We start from the raw sequence: 6,070 nt of genomic DNA on the forward strand, positions 1-6,070 counted from the left end.
GGAGATCATCCATCATGTGAGAGTGTGAGACTGGCTGAGGTTTTACTTTATTTGCATTCATTAGGGAATTATAAATCACCAGAAGTGGGAACAAGTGTCATTTGAACCATTTCAGACAACTTTGTAGTTTTGGTTTCCCTAAGACTTATAAGGGTTTGTTTAATGACAGTTGCACTTTACATTAAAGCGGTTTTTGTTATTCATGGAAACTGTAACTGATTCAAGTGACATCCTGCTGGTCCTGTGTTGACTCACATACCATGTAATACACAGCGCAGAAATGTAAGCTGTTTTCACACAGGTTGACACGGCAGCAGTTGCGTTTGCACATATGGGAAAACATATACAGAAGAGTTTAAATGAATACCTGCCCCGAGGATGTTCAATATGACATATCCGCTAAGACATTCCTTTTAAAGTTTAATACTGCGTACAGCTCATGGGCTCGGTGAGAAAAGCTCCATCCAAGCGAACACCTTCCCACGGTTCAGCGGTGAACCCGAATGCTGGCACAGATTCTTAATGTACCTACTGAGCAAATAAAGAGAAAACGTTAATGCTCCAAGGGCTGAATGACATGCAAAGATAGTGTGTGTTTTAATGAGTGTGAAACAGACTGATACACTTCTGGTGCCAAGCACACCAAGTTGAAAAAGAAACAAGAAAATAAATCAAATTAAGGACATGTGATATCCGTTGAAAAATGTGCAATAAAATTAATAGTCATGTTTATCATGATTTTCTGTTGATTAACCGACTTGAGGTGTCAGCTGTAATTTAATAATTATGTTCGGGTCATGCCATGAACACCTTACAGTACAGTATTACAACGCTACCCAACACTGCAACACCTCAAACCACAGGCTTGCAAATTATCCAAGGCAAATCTCACCTGACACAGAGGCAATATTTATTGCAGGGTTCTTTAAACTGATTGCATTCTTGATCCCTTACAGGTTAACACACGAAATCCTGTATATTTGAGGGAAAACTACAGAATTATTCCTCAACTTCCCACCAGTCTCTTAGAACTGATGGAGCTACTCAGATGGGAAGCGAAACATCTTCAAGAAACCCTTCAAGTCCAGTTGCCTCTTTAAAAACGCCCTTTGGATCTCACTACAACTCACTACCTGCTGGGCCTCAACTGCAACAATCAACTTCTCATTGCTTGTGTAAATGAGCTCATATGTATTATAAGGACTGCTTACAGATGCCCATTAAGTTAAAAATTAGCTTTGGATATACTCATGTATACAGTACATCGCACACCGTTAAATAATATAAGTAAAATAAATTCATTATTTAATAAATTCAAAATATTAGGTATGTGTTTATTCATAGAGTTAGTATTATTAGCAGTAGTAGTTTGATTTGAGTGGTAAATCACCTGAAATCTTAGTGGTTTAAGAAGCCTTCAGCATCCATAGCTGGAGAGCCCTTGAGCAAGGCACCCAGTCCCTTGAGCAGCACACAGCTGTCCAACTACCAGTGTCTTCACTACCTTGTGTATTTATGAACGGGTTAAATGCATATAAGACAACAAAGTACCTTGTTCTTTGTGTTGTAGTAAAGTAAGAAAGCTACATAAAATGCCTTCAACCCCGCGTTGTTACACATTCATTTCTAATGACGTTTCTCATGCTGTACAAACATTAGTCACTTTATAGTGTATATCAGACCCGTGTGCAGCTCCTGCAAGCTGGGGTTTCATCCCGCTGTGGAACCAACTCAGTCTGAGTCGTACAGCCCGAAACATCTGTTGTAATTTCTGTCAAATTGAACTTTTATTACCTGGTCATTAAAGCCTCGGCAATGGCAAAACCAGATGGGTTCTTGCTGACCTTACAACTGCTTCTTTTTTATGGTGTTGGTGAAAATTGAACCAAAGGAAGCCGTGCGCTTTATAAAATTAAGGCAATCATTCCCACATTCCTGAGACATGGGGGGCACTGAGGAGGGCGAAGAGGGGCGCAGAGCAGCAGAGGAGGGGAGGGGGCATTACATGTGTGTGCATGTGTGACTGTATTCATGTGTTTATGCGGATGTGAATGAGCCGGTAAAGTAGAGAAATCTATATTTATGTCTAAATCTATATATATCTATCTGTATCTATATCAATGTAATTTTATACAGGCAGATTGTGACAACGTAACTTGTTTTTGAAAAAAAGGGGAACTGACACTGGTTGTACTTCAACGGGGACTAGTGCAAGTTTGAACCGAAAGTCAAATAGCGCTTCTTTTTACTTGTTATGTTTGAATTGTTTAGCTGAATACAGAGATCTGCAGCACATTAAATTTGGAAAACAATCTTCCTTGGCCCTGCACATGCGTGTGTTCCTGAGGGCCTCCGGTTAGAGGCCAGGGTCAGTTAAATAACACGCACAGCGTACAGCCAGCCTGGGTGAAAGCTGTCTCATTGGGAGGGAGGGCTGCTCCATCACTGGTCCCAGTGGGGAGGAGTGGAGGGATGCTGGGTGTGTTTATTAGAGACAGAAGGGGCGAAATGCTCTTGGACGAGCAAATGCGGATTTTGCCTTCTGTCCTCTCGGTGATTATGTTTGTGTCTGCTATTAGATTGGAGATATTTCTGAAGAGAAAAGACAAAAGTCCTGCTAGATTCAGGCTGATTAGGAGATTACGTAACCGTGAAAGAAGAACAAAAGGCAGCCCACGGAAAGAAATATCTGAATAAATAGCTGGAAAACAATGAATCCAGATGCTTTCACGCAGGGCACAGGCCGGTCACTGAATGTTTTGTCATGTGCTATGGCATTCACCAGACCTCAACTAGACTGAACACTCATGGAAGACGTGGATAAATGTGTCAAGTAGCGCTTTTCACCATAAACTGTGCATAGTAAAGGAGTCAGATGAGTAAAACAGGTGATCAGGTACTGTTTGGTAAGAAAATGTTCACGGTTGGAAGAGCAACTCTCAAACTTTCTTTTATGCATCCAACTACTTCAGAAATCTTTCACAAGTGCATTCAAGATCTCTACCAAGGCTTCAGAGGAAATAATGTTAGAAAATATGCACTGTTATCCTCATGTTCAAGTACCCTCATAACTTCTTTCCTCTTTCCTTTTGGTGCTGGGGTTTAAACTCCAGTTTAAACACTGATCCAACTGCCTTTGGCGGGGTTTATCTGACATCCGCACAAGGTGTATAACTCCAGCCACGAGGTTACAGTTCAACACTTTTTGTTGGTTGAAAATCACTGCTGACACCTTTTTTTTCCTGGCACAACGGGAGGAATGCAGATGACACACTCTGACAGTAAGTGTGTGTCAGAGGACAGACAGACAGACAGCCAGCTGAGGCCTTCTGAGGAAGGCAGAGACAATGGCAGCTTTTATTTCTCCACCGCACATTCCAGATGACGAAAGGAGCTGTCCTGTCCGTCTGCCGTTAGAACCAGGGACAGACTACAGTTCATCGTGTCTGGGTCACAGCGCTTTCCGGAGCCATTGTCATGTCGTACCTCCACGCTGTAATGTCGCAAAGTAGGATTTTCCAGTCTCGAATTAACACCACGGCACCAAATGTGTCAACGATTACAGCATCGTCGTTATGTTGGCATGAAAAGCAATAAAAAAAACAACAAAAGAAACCGCAGCCTCTACTGTGTTGACAGACATTACTGTAGATCTTTGTACGTAATGACTATTGCTAAAATGATATGTGGCACTTCAGGAAAAAAAACTGGAAAACGTAACAGAATAGAAAACTGCTAAAAAGGCTGATTTTAATTTCCTAACTATATTTATTAAAAACTCATTCTATGCAGTCACACACAAAAATCAGTATGCGACATATGGTGTGTTATTGAGGAAAATTTTGGTAAATATTGGTCCTATTCATTAACGTGCGTCAGCAGGCAGTGGTCCGAATGCATAAAATGCTCAGGGTGAGCGCTTGTGATCCCATCACAGTTTCCTGATCTGCATGTAGACAACAAGTAGGCTTCATGGAGCACAGTAGAGTATCTGTTTCACGACAGTAATGCGGTGAAAGGGAAACATTTATGGTAATAAAGGTAATAGAGGCCTTAGTGCTGAAGAAACTTAAGGTGAACACACCGCTCTTCAACCATTTCTTATGATGGATTGTCTACTCGTATTGCATGAATGAACTTGTTAATTGTTGTTGAGGGGATTTAGTAGTTTAGTAATGTACTGATAATACTTGATGATGATGCCTTTTCCTTCTGCCCATTGTGGCCATTTTTTTCTGAATGAAAGGAGGTAAAACTCTGCTTATGCAGTGGGTGCCAGTTGAGCGTCAATGTAACCAGGACACTTGTGTGTTCATACTACGATAGAAATGTGGTCCCATGTGGCCCAGACCAGCTCAAAATGTGGTCTGACCGATAGGATGTGAAATGCGTCCTCTGTGCATCTTGGGTTGGCTGACACATAAACCTAAAGCTGGCCGCTTGTGATCAGATCACACTGGATGCATGTTAACATCAAGTCAGAACAGGGCCATTGTTACATAATGATACTGAAATAAAGCTTCAATAGCTAAATAAAGTTTTCTACTTAGAAACGAACAGCAATGTAGGATTCTCACTGCCACTACTACAGCATTTGCAAAAAAAAAAAAAGAACAAAATGAGATTCTCCATCAGTGGAAATATTTATTTTACACAATTATTTCACTCCAGGCAAATATTTTTGCCATTTCAAAGAGAAAGTAGAGACCTGTGAGACCTAAGCGTGCAAACCCAAGCCCAACCTACCATGCAGAAAACATACACTGCGACTCTAAAAGGCTTTGGGACAAACAGTTGCGACCCAGACCAGACCAGACAGTACACCTGGTATCAAGGGATCCAAAGGAAAGGCTTCCCTGAGCCCACATCTTCTTCTGCACTGATACACATTCTCCCTCCTGGAGCCAAACACTAGGTTCAAATTATCACCATTACGTGTTTGTATTCCTTTACAATCAAATTCCATTCAGTCAGTCATTACGCGAGGCGGCGACGCCGTTTCCCTCCACTGACAGAAGCCTTAGCATAGACCAGAAGCGCACACTGCTGTTGCTGAGCTGCGCTGCGAACTGAGTGAGTGAGTGACAGAGTGGCCGCAAATCATTTTCGCAGCTAATGTTCTCGCCTCCTTTTTCTTTCTGTCACTATCACTCCTACGCGTGGCCCGTGCCAAAAGCAACAGGTTGTGGCTCATTCTTTTGGGGACGTTGGAAGACGAAAACTGTTAACAGATAACATCCTTGATAAGTAGTTCTGAGAAAATACAAAAAAAAGAAAGAAAAAAAAGCACATGACAGGAAAAGAAAACAAACAAATGATGTGTATGTTTTGATTGACATAATCCTGCAGCCATTTTGAAGCACTTAATTATTATGACCAGTTCAATCCATCATATCTGATTTGTTTATGAGGCTGTAATGGTTTAGGGACAAATAATTCTATTAAGTTTTCCAGGTTTTTTCCTTGTCATACACAGTGTTGAAAAAACCACCTTCACACCCAGGACACGTGCTGTTATCCAGTATTTTTAAAAGTCACATCACCCTCAAGGATGTTCTCTTCCTTTATCTGGAAAGGTCAGCGATGCCAGCGTTGACCCAGATGTAAAGCACCGCCAATCTCCCCCAGGTGCCTTAACGTATCCATGTCTGCGGGTGTGGAGACGGTGTCAGGGAGCGCATCCTGTTGTCCCCCCGCTCAGGAGAACCTATTTCCTCCTGAGTCGCGGCTCCCAGCTCCGGCCCCGGTCTTCCTCGTGTTACAGAATACACACGGAGACAATGGCACACGAGTTGGACACACAACATATTCTCATTAGATTAAACAAACAGACGGGTGGAGGATCCAACACCTGCACGGCGCTTCCTCGGATCTAGGGGAACTTATTTCGAGCGACAGTTACGCTCCGACACACAAGCCTCACGAATGCTGCTCCCCTTTAGTTCGGCAGGTGCGGTGAAGACTACACATCCACACGACCTGTTTTGGTGACCTCGGAGGATCTCTGACATTTCCCATGTACACAAGCGTCAACCAGGTGACATGCTGTAGGCTTTCACATGACAATCCA

This window comes from Mugil cephalus, chromosome 4, assembly GCF_022458985.1.
Source record: "Mugil cephalus isolate CIBA_MC_2020 chromosome 4, CIBA_Mcephalus_1.1, whole genome shotgun sequence".
In the NCBI taxonomy this organism is placed as follows: domain Eukaryota; kingdom Metazoa; phylum Chordata; class Actinopteri; order Mugiliformes; family Mugilidae; genus Mugil; species Mugil cephalus.